Source organism: Pinus tabuliformis, chromosome 5_2, assembly GCF_031772625.1.
Source record: "Pinus tabuliformis cultivar Carrire ecotype Pingquan chromosome 5_2, CPIR1, whole genome shotgun sequence".
Classification (NCBI taxonomy): Eukaryota; Viridiplantae; Streptophyta; class Pinopsida; order Pinales; family Pinaceae; genus Pinus; species Pinus tabuliformis.
In genome coordinates, this window is record NC_142306.1 from 558,617,965 (window position 1) to 558,631,350 (window position 13,386).

The following is a 13,386-nucleotide window of genomic DNA, read 5'->3' on the forward strand; positions in this document are numbered from 1 at the left end:
TGAACCATAGTGATATAAACACTAACATTGATATTATAAATTGTTCATTGAATATTGAACCCCAGAAATATAAACCCTATGATTAAAATTACAAACCCCGGGATCAAGATTACAAACCCGTTCGATTAATATTAAAAACCCGAGGGATTATAAACCCAAGGTAATAACATCAAACCTCGAGATTAATATAAAACCCTTAGAATATAAACCCTAAGAATAATGTTATAACCATTATGATTAATATTTTAAACCTAAGGGATTAATACTATAGATACAAGGGGTTAATAAAGCCAATAGATTTATATTATAAACCCAAGGGATTGATAACCCCAATAAATTAATATTAAAAACATAAGGGATTAATATTTATTTATTTTTAACAAGGTCGTTTACTGATGTATTATAAAACTTCAAGGAACAAGTCCTATTACATAAGATGAGAAGAACAGTGAGGTGAGGATCCAAAATGGGTACGCAGACCCTTGATCCTTATTGGAAGACTTGTGAAATGGGATTTGAAAAAGATAATGGCTATATTGCCGTACAAACAGGCCTACTAGAAAGCAAAATTTACAAGGTATAGAACAAGTTACAATTGCTGGTTTACAAAATCATCGGGCTGAGGCTCATTTTTTCACTGATCTTTGTCAAGGCCTCTGCGTGCATGCTTTGAGTCATTGCTTTTATGTGAGCAATAGCTTCTTCCAAGTGGTTGTATTTTTCTTTGAGACCTTCGATCTCCGCTTTCTGTTTCTCCAGCTTTTTTATTTTTGATTTATTGTCAGCTTGGAATTCTTCCTTGAGGTCGTTGAAGTGTTTTACGAATCGGGCGATCATGAAACAGTGTGCTTTGCACAGAGTGCAACTACTATTGGTGATTACTCGCTCCAAGGGGTTCTCTGCTGGTTCACGGTCCACTGGATTCTCTGCCATTTTGATTCCTCTCTTGGAGAAAGCTTGAAGAGGTTGGAGCAGAGGGAAGTACTGGGGGAAGCAGAAGGGAGAGGGGAGAAGGGGAAGGGAGGAAGGGGAGATCTGGCAGAAAGCGCGGGCCTGTAAAAGGGATGAGGGGAGGCCGCCAACAACAGAGAGAAAGATGATATGGAGGGGATAGAACAGGGGGGAGGAAGAGACCAGGGAGGAAGAGTACGCAGGAGGGTGAGGGCGCTGTTTCAAACAACCAGAGCGACAGTTAGCGAGAAAGCATAAAAAGACACGAAAAACACATCGATTACCACTGAGATCGGAGGGAGACAACTTCCTTTCGAAGCTGGACGCAGAGCCCAATCTGGAACTAAGGAACACCGGGGACTTTCTGAAGTGAGTCGAGCCTTTACTCTTTTGGTCTTGAAGAGCTGAAGCTCTGAGTTGAATGGAGAATGAGGTTCCCTGGAGAATATAAAGCAGGTCGAGAGACTGATCGTCCAAATCTGATTTTGCTGGTCTTGTGATCATGCCTTGGATTTTTTATGCAGTCGGTGTAGATTTTGATGAGACTGGCGCCTAACTTCTGCTTGGAGTTGTCACGGGAACTCTGAGTGAGCTTGATCCCGTACCTGTTCATTTTGACAGTGGAGATTTCCTTTGCAGCCTTCAGGATGAGGAGGATGCCAGTGTCAGAAGGGGTGGAGACTGTGGGCGGCTTGTCGATTTTGGGAGAAAGGGCGGACAGGATAATGAGATTGCTGAGGTGACCGAAATTCAGAGAATTTGTTGTAGGATGGGTCAAGTTACGGGATTGGCTTATCATAAGTATTGTCATTCTCTCGGACCTGTCCAATGATTCTATTGACTGCCCTGTTGGCGAATGAGTCAGCTTTTGTGTTATTATTCCTCAGAACGTGTTTGAAACTGGTATCACCCATATGACTGATATTATTCATGATCCTTAGTTTGATGTTGCTGAGAGCCTTTTTTTTGAATTCTCCCCCTGTAGCCAGAGCAACAATCACAATTGCCGAGTCACCCAGAATGATTGGGTTCTGAACTTGCATCTGCTTCATAATGCTTGTGCCTAAAAGGAGGCTGTAAGCCTCTGCCATGTTATTTGACATTTGACCCAGGCCCCATTCATAGGTTATGAGAGTTTTGCCATACTGATCTTTTATAATTCCCCCTGCCCCTGCTTTCCCCGGATTGTTTTTTGAGGCTCCATCAAACTGGAGAGTGGTTCGCTTTTGTTCTAGAATCCATTGATTTATGTCTTCCTTGGTGCCCCGAAGTTTCCAATTGTTCCTCCTCTTGCCAGCTATGGAAGGGGGTTGCTTGTTTTTGTCATAACTTAGGCAGAATTTATTGAACCAGTCTTCCTCATCTTTTTTCCAGCTGGATCGATCCGGTTGAGAGACAGAGTTGGCGCTTATTATCTCGGAGACAAGGCCCATAGTTTTTGCCAAGGTGCGCGCTGGGTTTGGCTTCTGATTGTTGAAGATGCAATTATTCCTGGTGAGCCAAATTTTCCAGCTGAGCATTGAGGGGATACATTTCCACAAGCGGATGATGATGGCCTTGTTTTTCTTAGAATAAGGGTAGCATTTCTCCCAGTTTTTGTTGGCATTATGTTTCTGGTATGGCTATATGTTACAGATGTTGTACTTGATGGCAACACCCATGGCAAGGCTCTCAATATGTTGAAAATTAAGAAGTACGCAGGAGATCAGTTCAGAAGGTGCGTTGCAGGTACACCGTGAAGGGACCGCGGCCAGACACGCAGGTCAGCCGTTCAGAAGGTGCGTACCCCCAGTGCACTCATTTCAAGGCAGAGAAAAGCACACGTGGGGTTTCTTATGTTTAACCCTTGGTATTTAGCCGACGGCATTTGTGTTATTATGGTTTTGGCTCGTGGTATTGATCCATGATTTTAGGAGGAGCTTGCCTATATAAAGCAGAGGAGATCACTTGGCTAAGTATCTTTTGCAATTGAATATCTTAAGATCTAAAATATTGGGTTATGGTCTTAAAAGCTTGATCTATATGTAAGAGAACTTGATAGCGAATCTGTGAAGGGTGATCTCTCGAGCGCATGATCAGATCTGAGCAACTGTGCCACTCTAGTGGACTGCCAATTCGGCCCTAATCAGAAGTACGCAGGTGTTTAACAGGAGAACTGCATGGGTACGCAGAGCAGAAACAGGAGATCTGCATGGGTATGCAGAGCAGAAGAAGGCGAGCTGCGTGGGTACGCAGAGCAGAAGAAGGAGAACTGCGTGGGTACGCAGAGCGACAAAGGTTCAGGTGCGTACGCATAGTAAAAGTACGCGGCGCGATAGTATCTCTGGGTGCGTACATGCAGTAAAAGTACGCGGCGCGATAGTGTCTCTGGGTGCGTACCTGCAGTAACAGTACGCAGCGCGGTTGAAGAAACAGTGCGTGGACACGCAGTGCGGCAGAAGGGTCTCTGCGGGTATACGCAGGGGAGCAGAAGGTGAAGTGCGTACGCACGCAGACTAGAGAAAGAAGAACTGCGTATCTGTCTTAAGACATTTTGTTTGGCTGTATTTTTCTGTTGATAAGGTGTTCTGGGTTTGGTTCTATTATTGTTGATCTGGTTACTACAGTTGACTGGGTGATTTTCTTATACTTGATGATCATTTGATGTTTATGGATCCAGTTTGAAAATTTATGAAAAGTGGTCCTTGTAAGAAAAGAAGTAGGGGGTTGTAGCTCTCTTCCAGGAGAGACTGGAAAACGAGAGAGAGGTGTAGCTCTCTGCAGGTTGCAGCTTGCGTACTGGTAAAGGAATGCACCAGTACAAAACCATTGTAAAAGGAGTTTCTAATTTGAAAGAAGATAGAGACATATTGCAGCAGGTGGTTTTCACCCACATTGGGTTTCCACCTTACATCTTGTGTTCTTTGGTGTGACTATCTGTTTTCTTTGTTCATGCTCATTATTTTATGGTATTGACATGCAAAAATAATTCAAAGAACAAATAAGGAAGATTTATTAAAGGAATTTGATAATACTGATTCACCCCCCCTCTCAGTATTATTTCCAACAATTGGTATCAGAGCAGGTCCTTCGGAGAAGCTTGATCGCTTGAAGGAAGATCATTCATCATGAGCAACTACGAGAGGGAAACATCAATCAGGCCACCAATTTTTGATGGGACAAACTTCAATTATTGGAAGGTAAGAGTTACTGCCTATCTTCAATCTCTTGGTACAGAAGTTTGGGATATCATAGATACAGGCTACGCTTTTCCTTCAGCTACACCTACAGATGCGGCCGAAAAGAAGAAATATGAAACAAATGCTAAAGCAGTCAATACCTTGCTGGGATGCTTATCTCAAACAGAATTCGTAAAGGTTATGCAATATAAATCCGCAAAATAAATATGGGACAAGATTGTCTTGAGCTACAAAGGAGATGAAAAGGTGAAGCGTGCTAAACTTCAAACTCTCAGGATTCAGTATGAGAATCTCAGGATGTATAATGATGAAAGTGTGGCTAACTATTTTCTTCGAGTTGATGAGATTGTTAATTGCATGAAAAATTTGGGTGAAGAAATAAAAGAGGCTATTGTGGTTGAAAAGGTTCTAAGATCATTGTCCCCCAAGTTTGAATCTAAAGTATCTGCAATAGAAGAAAAGGAAAATCTACGAATTCTTACTATGTCTCAGCTACATGGAATTCTAACTGCTTATGAAATGAGAAAGGGAGGTCCATCAGACAGAAGAGAAGCTGCTTACAAGGCATCAGGCAAAGGAGATTATTATGAAGCAAGTCACGTACCAGAAGAAGAAGAAGAAGAATCAAATTTTGTCAGAAATCTTCAAAGGGGTTCTGGAAGGTTCAGACGTAAGTTACCTTTTAAATGCTTTGCTTGTGGAAGAGTAGGTCATTATGCTACAAAATGTCCTTATAAGGATAAAGGAAAGGAACCTGCTAGATGGAACAAGAAACAGGGTGCAAATAAGAAAAGCTACTACACTCATGAAGATAGTGATGGTCTATCAAATAGTGATGAAGATGAACAAGGTAATGAATATAAAATGTTAATGGCATTTGAAGATGATGATTATATGGATGCTATAGATGTGGATAACCTTTTTGAAGAAATTACTAGATTCAAGAGATGTATAGAAGAAAAGAATATGATCATTGATACTCTACATTTTCAAATTGATGAAAAAGAAAAACATCTTGAAAAATTAGAAGGTGAAATTGTTGCTCTTAGAAAAGAGATTGAGAAAACAAAAGCTATTAATCTTAAGTTTGTCAAAGGATCTGAAACTCTGGATGAGATTATCAATGTGCAGCGTTCTCCTCTAAACAAGACAGGTCTGGGCTATAATGGAGAAACTTCTCAAGCATCCACTTCAAAAAGTTATCTTGATGCAGCAAAAAGGAATGAGCAAAAGCACAATGGAGACTATCGGGTAAAGCAGGGACGAATTGCAGACAAAGACTATCAGGGGCAATCCGTCTTAAGAGTGAACAAAAGCTACAACCAGCCACAGGTAAAATCTTCTCAATTTGGTTCAAGAATGAATAACAATAAAGATTACAATCACTTGGCCGGTAGATTTGATAACCGCAGAAGTTTCTTCAATGGACAATGTTTCTCTTGTCATAACTTTGGTCACAAAGCAACTCAATGTGTTGCATATAAAACAATCATGACTAGAGAAGCTCAAAAACAAAGAAGTATGACCGGGATTACAAAAAGGACCTATAACAACTTTTCGGCTCTTGAAAATGAAGTAGAATGTTCTATTTGCAATAACTTTGGTCATGAAGATTCTGAATGCAGGAGCAGGTTTCAGCAGAAAAAGGAACAAGCCTCAAGCACCAAAACATGGAGATTAAAGGAACCACAAACAAAAAGATGTGGAATAGCATTTTATGCAGAGGTACAGGAAAATCTATGGTACATTGACAGTGGATGTTCGAAGCATATGACAGGTGATAAAGAAAAACTTGAGTCATATTCTGCTCTAGAAAAGGGAAAGAAAGTTTCTTTTGGAAATGATACTCCTGCAACTATAAAAGGAAAAGGAATTGCTCAGTTAAAAGAAAAGGTCAAGGCTAGAAATGTTTTGTATGTTGATGGATTGAAGCATAATCTTCTAAGTGTCAGCCAGATGTGTGATCAAAGAACCGAGGTGATATTCAGATCAAATGGATGTCTTGTTCGTGATCTTGATACAGGTAAAACAGTGATCAAAGGCAAAAGAACTCCAAATAATCTGTACATATTTGAAGAAGGACAACAACAATGCTATCTGAGCAAGGATGATGAGCACTGGTTATGGCATCGGAGGTTGGGACATCTAAGCTTTTCACAAATAAGGAAAGCATGCAAATATCAGGCAGTTCGCGATCTTCCAGATATCAAAATTCCTGACAACACCATATGCAAATCATGTCAGTTTGGAAAACAAACCAGAACTAACTTTCCAGAGAAGGAAGGATCAGCTAGCATGCCTCTTGAGCTAGTACATACAGATACATGCGGTCCATTCAGGGAAAGAACACCTCGAGGAGAAGAATACTTGATATTATTCATTGACGATTTCTCCAGGTTTGTCTGGTTAGGACTTATGAAGCACAAAGATGAAGCATTCGAAAAATTCAAATCTTTCAAAGCCTTGGTTGAAAATGAATCGGGTCACAAAATTAAGTGCCTCAGATCCGACAGAGGTGGGGAGTTTACCTCAAATGAATTTTTCGATTTCTGTGAAGAACATGGATAAGAAGAGAATTCTCTACAACTAGAACTCCTCAGCAAAATGGAGTTGTGGAAAGAATGAACAGAACAGTCCAACAAATGGCTCGTGCTATGCGTGATGAGTCAGGAACTCCCGCAACTTTCTGGGGTGAAGCTGCACATGCTGCGGTTGTTATTCTCAACAAGACAAATGTTCGGGTGAACAGCACTCAAACTCCTCATGAGCTCTGGAGTGGTAAGACTCCTTCGGTAAAGCACTTCAAAATCTTTGGGAGCAAATGCTATATTAAGAATACTGATGAGCAGCTTGGCAAACTTGAACCTAGAGCAGATGAAGGTATTCTTCTTGGTTACTATCCACATAGCAAAGCATACAAATGCTACAATAAAAGACTTGGCAGAATTGTTGACAGCATTGATGTAGTGGTTGATGAAAAGGGATACATTCCTAGGCAAGTTCATCATGAAGACATCGAAGAAGATGAAGGCTACCCTCAACGACAGAATGATGAAGAAGAAGAACCTCAAGAAGAATCTCAAGAAGAACCAGAGGAGCAGATGAGAATAGAAGAAAAGACTCCATCCAGATATGTTCAAAAGAATCATCCAGAATCTCAGATTATGGGGCAGAAAGAAACAGTGTACAAACAAGAAGAATAGTTGCAGAAGCTTCAAGCTATTTGGCATTACCCTCCTCCACTGAACCGCAAAATGTGAAAGAGGCATGCAAAGATGAATGTTGGGTGAAAGCAATGGATGAAGAACTTGAGCAGATCGAAAAGAACAACACTTGGGAGCTGGTTCCTAGACCAAAGGATAAGAATGTTATCGGAACAAAATGGGTCTTCAAAAATAAATTGAATGAAAATGGAGAAGTAATTAGAAACAAGGCCAGACTTGTTTGTAAAGGGTATGCACAGCAAGAAGGAATAGACTTTGAAGAAACCTTTGCTCCTGTTGCAACACTTGAGGCCATCTGAATGTTTCTTGCTCTCTCAAGTTTTCAAAACTTCAAAGTATTTCAAATGGATGTGAAATCAGCCTTTCTGAATGGAGACTTGGAAGAAGAAGTATACATTGAGCAGCCAGATGGGTTCATTCTTGGAAATGATCCAAATCTTGTATGCAGATTAAAAAAGGCTCTCTATGGTCTCAAACAAGCCCCAAGGGCTTGGTACTGTCGTTTGGACAAATATCTTCATCAACAAGGTTTTTCAAAAGGATCAGCAGATAGCAATCTTTATATAAAAGTTGAAAATGACAAATTGCTAATACTTGTTGTGTATGTAGATGACATTATTTTTGGCAGCAATGAGGAACCTATGAGTCAAAGCTTTGCCTTGGTCATGCAGAAAGAATTTGAAATGTCCTTGCTGGGAGAACTGACATATTTCCTTGGTTTGCAAATCCAACAAAAAGAAGGAGGAATCTTTTTATCTCAAACCAAGTATCTCAAATAGATTTTGAAGAAATATGGCATGGAAGATGCAAAACCAGTATGTACACCCATGGTCATAGGATGTAGCCTCAGTGCAAATGATGAATCTTCAACAGTACATCAACCAACCTACAGATCTATGATTGGAAGTTTACTTTATTTGACAGGTACCCGACCGGACATCATGCATGCAGTTGGAATAGTTGGAAGATTTCAGGCAAATCCGAAGGAGACTCATCTTCAGGCAGTGAAGAGAATTTTCAAATATCTTCAAGGGACTCAAAATTATGGCTTATGGTATCCTAGAGATACAGATCTCACACTTCATGCTTATACAGATGCAGATTGGGCCGGAAGCGTGGACGACAGGAAAAGCACAAGTGGTGGTGCGTTCTTTATGGGTTCCAGACTGGTATCCTGGTTCAGCAAGAAACAAAGTTCGATTGCCTTGTCTACAGCTGAAGCGGAATATGTTGCTGCTGCATCTTGTTGCACTCAACTCCTTTGGATGATGCAGACTTTGCAGGATTTTCAAATCACTTGTACACCACCTATCCCCATCTTATGTGATAACACAAGTGCAATCAGCATCTCAAAGAATCCTGTCATGCATTCAAAAACCAAGCACATACCAATCAAGTATCATTTTCGTCGGGAACAAGTGCTTGAACAGAAGGTCAAGTTGGAGTATGTTCCTTCTAAGGAACAAGTTGCTGATATACTCACCAAACCATTGCCCAGGGACACTTTTGAATACCTCAGGTAAAAGCTGGGGGTTGTTGATGCATCATCTTATTGTTGAAACTCTTCTATTTGATGGTTGTACGCATGGTTCATCTGGGGTATATGCGTACATGTGCTGGGTGGCTGATTGGTTGAAGATTGATGGCACAGGTTCAGGGGGAGCATATAATGCATTGTTGGCATTATGGAAGATATACAGGAGGAGATCATGGAAGTAGCTGCAATATGTTTCTATCTCTTTCATGGTGGATTATGGTTCATATTCAGGGGGAGCATGTTCTTAGGGGGAGCATAACCCTTTGCCCTTGATGTCAAAGGGGGAGAATGAAGCTGAAGTTTTTAAGGTTGCCATCAAGTCCAAAGGGGGAGATTGTTGGCATTATGTTTTTGGTATGGCTATATGTTACAGATGTTGTACTTGATGGCAACACCCATGGCAAGGCTCTCAATATGTTGAAAATTAAGAAGTACGCAGGAGATCAGTTCAGAAGGTGCGTACCCGCAGGTACACCGTGAAGGGACCGCGGCCAGACATGCAGGTCAGCCGTTCAGGAGGTGCGTACCCCCAGTGCACTCATTTCAAGGCAGAGAAAAGCACACGTGGGGTTTCTTATGTTTAACCCTTGGTATTTAGCCGACGGTATTTGTGTTATTATGGTTTTGGCTCGTGGTATTGATCCATGATTTTAGGAGGAGCTTGCCTATATAAAGCAGAGGAGATCACTTGGCTAAGTATCTTTTGCAATTGAATATCTTAAGATCTGAAATATTGGGTTATGGTCTTAAAAGCTTGATCTATATGTAAGAGAAGTTGATAGCGAATCTGTGAAGGGTGATCTCTCGAGCGCATGATCAGATCTGAGCAACTGTGCCACTCTGGTGGACTGCCAATTCGGCCCTAATCAGAAGTACGCAGGTGTTTAACAGGAGAACTGCGTGGGTACGCAGAGCAGAAACAGGAGATCTGCGTGGGTACGCAGAGCAGAAGAAGGCGAGCTGCGTGGGTACGCAGAGCAGAAGAAGGAGAACTGCGTGGGTACGCAGAGCGACAAAGGTTCAGGTGCGTACGCATAGTAAAAGTACGCGGCGCGATAGTATCTCTGGGTGCGTACATGCAGTAAAAGTACGCGGCGCGATAGTGTCTCTGGGTGCGTACCTGCAGTAACAATAAGCAGCGTGGTTGAAGAAATAGTGCATGGACATGCAGTGCAGCAGAAGGGTCTCTGTGGGTATACGCAGGGGAGCAGAAGGTGAAGTGCGTACGCACGTAGACCAGAGAAAGAAGAACTGCTTATTTGTCTTAAGACATTTTGTTTGGCTGTATTTTTCTGTTGATAAGGTGTTCTGGGTTTGGTTCTATTATTGTTGATCTGGTTACTACAGTTGACTGGGTGATTTTCTTATACTTGATGATCATTTGATGTTTATGGATCCAGTTTTAAAATTTATGAAAAGTGGTCCTTGTAAGAAAAGAAGTAGGGGGTTGTAGCTCCCTTCCAGGAGAGACTGGAAAACGAGAGAGAGTTGTAGCTCTCTACAGGTTGCAGCCTGCGTACTGGTAAAGGACTGCACCAGTAAAAAACCATTGTAAAAGGAGTTTCTAATTTGAAAGAACATAGAGACATATTACAGCAGGTGGTTTTCACCCACATTGGGTTTCCACCTTACATCTTGTGTTCTTTGGTGTGACTATATGTTTTCTTTGTTCATGCTCATTATTTTATGGTACTGACATGCAAAAATAATTCAAAGAACAAATAAGGAAGATTTATTAAAGGAATTTGATAATACTGATTCACCCCCCCTCTCAGTATTATTTCCAACAGTTTTTGTGTAGAGCAGGAAGCTGGTCGAAGGTCTCTCTTATTTTCAATGGATTGATAAGTTGATTCCAGCAGCTTTGGGCATAAGGGCAGTCTAAAAAGAGGTGATGACTGCTTTCCTCCTCAGCACGACAGAGACAGCAGATTGAGGGACCATGGATACCTCTTTTTTTGAGATTCTCGGCCGTAAGGATCTTGCCTTTGAGAAGAGTCCAGTTGAAGAATTTGACCTTTGGAAGGCATTCTGATTTCCACACCGCTGTACAGAGATTCCAATTACCTAGAGCAGAGCTTGCCTGAAGAAGTTTGTACCCATCTTTAACAGTGAAGTTTCCTCCGCTAGGGTCCCATATGAACCTGTCGCAAGCCTCTTTGTTTATGGGAGCTGATCCTGAAAGGGAGATCTTAAGATCTGCCCATTGATCCCTGAGGTTATTTGGGAGAGGAAGGTCCTTCCAATCAAGCCAACTATTTTGATCCCATAGGGAGATGTCATAAAGAGAGTTCAAGTTTTTTGCTTCCATCCAATTTTGCAAGGTGCTGAACTGCTGAAGAAGATTTCTTGGCTTTGCTCCCATAATTCTGTCCGTCCAAATATTTTTTTCTTTTCCATTGCCCGGCGATTTTGAAATGTGATTTCTGAATTGAGGGAGTACTTTTTTGATGAGTTTCCAGACTGGGGTGCAAGGTCTTTCTATGATTGCTTCAGAGAGGACATTAGAATTCGGCCCATTGAGGTATTTCCTTTTCATAGCCTCCACCCACCAGGAGCCTTTTCCTATGAGCATTCTCCAGATCAGTTTAAATCCCATTGCTTTGTTAGAGAGACTTGGAATTTTGATGGCTAGGCCCCCTTTTTCGAAGGGGAGGATAACTTGGTCCCATTTGACTAGGCGAATTTTTTCGAGTCTTGCTTCCCTCCCTGCTAGAGGAAACTTCTCATAATTAACTCCATGTGCTTATGGGCACTAGCGGGTGCCAAGGTTACTGCATATTGATATATGGGGAGAGCGGAGAGGATAGCCTTAATGAGAGTAGTTCTGCCGGCCAAATTTAGCCAGGACAACCCCCAGCTTTGGAGAAGTCCTCTCATTTTTTCTATGTGCTTAACCCAAATTTCAGACTTGACTATTTCTTTTGCTAAGGGTAGACCCAGATATGAGAAGTGGCTCCAATTCCTTTGAACTGGGATGTCCAGAATCAAGGAGATTCTTTGCATGATTTGAAGAGGGACATTCCAAGTGTATATTTTACATTTTTTATTGTTTAGCCTTCCCCCTGATGCTGCCAGGAATGAGTCCAGAGTTTTCTTGAATCTTTTTGCCATTAAGCTTGAGGCTCCCCCAATTAAAAGGGTGTCATCTACAAAGAGCGAATGATTGATTTCTTTAATCCCTCTCTCTATGCTAATCCCTGTGATCTCCTTTTGCTTGCGAAGTTTTTCTAGGTGGATGCTCAAGGTTTCAGCCATAATGATATATAAGAAGGGAGAGAGGGGGCAGCCTTGCCTCAGTCCCCTAGTGCTTCTGAAGTAGCTGCTGGGTCTGCCATTTATGAGGGGGGCAGTCCAAGGGTTTGAGATGCACTCCATGGTGATGCTTATGAATTTGTTGGAGATCCCGAATTTTCTGAGGACGTCTGCCAGGAAGTGATGATCGACCCTGTCAAAGGCGTTTGCCATGTCCAGTTTAATAATCATACCTCTTTCTTTTCTGTTGATGCTACTGTGAATTGCTTCTTGGATCAGTATGACGTTGTCCGTAATTTGTCTATGAGGGACAAATCCGCCTTGATTCTCTGATATAAGATAGGGAAGGAGCTTTTTAAGCCTGTTAGCCAGAATTTTAGTAACTATCTTGTATGAGACGTTGCATAGAGAAATAGGTCTAAAACGGTCAAAGGAGAGGGGATTGAGGTCCTTGGGGATGAGAGCAAGGTGGGAGGATTTAGTGTTTTCCCCCATCTTGAATTTTTTAAAGACATTTTTTACCATCCTGACATAGTCTTTTTTTATTGTGTCCCAGTGATTCCTGTAGAAGGCGACAGTGAAACCGTCGGGTCCCGGAGCCTTATCCGGCTGCATGCTGAAGGTCGCCAACCTGATCTCCTCCTCTGAGACATCCTGGTCCAGGTCTCTATTTTGCAGTTCAGAAATTTTGCTCTCGACTGGTCTGAGAAAATCCGTGCTGTCCGAAGTCTGAGGGACTGCTGATAATAAGGATTTGAAATGGTTGTGCGCTGCCTCTTTGATTTCCTCTTGTTCGCTGATTTCTTTCCCCTCTGCCACGATTTTATCGATTTGATTTCCGGCACGTCTGATCTTTATGTTGTTGTGAAAGAAGGAGGTGTTTTTATCTCCAGCTCTGAGCCAAAGACACCTCGATTTCTGTCTTTGTTCTTCTTCCTCCACTCTATTTTGCCTGTAAAGTTCCCTGTACATTTCATTTTCCTGGATTTGGTCTTCCTTTGTGGATTGGTTATTCTCTTTCTCCTGGTTCCACTGTTCCATCTGCCTGTGAAGATCTGTTCTTTTTTTGTTTTCCATTGCTGTGTTTGCTTTGGCCCACTGTTTTATTACTGTTCTTAAGGACTTTAATTTTGTTTCCCAAATGTAGTGGGGCGAACCAATGACTTCCTTTGCCCACTGATCTTTGATAAGTTTACGAAAGTCATCCTTAGAATCCCAAGATTTGTTGTATTTGAAGGGG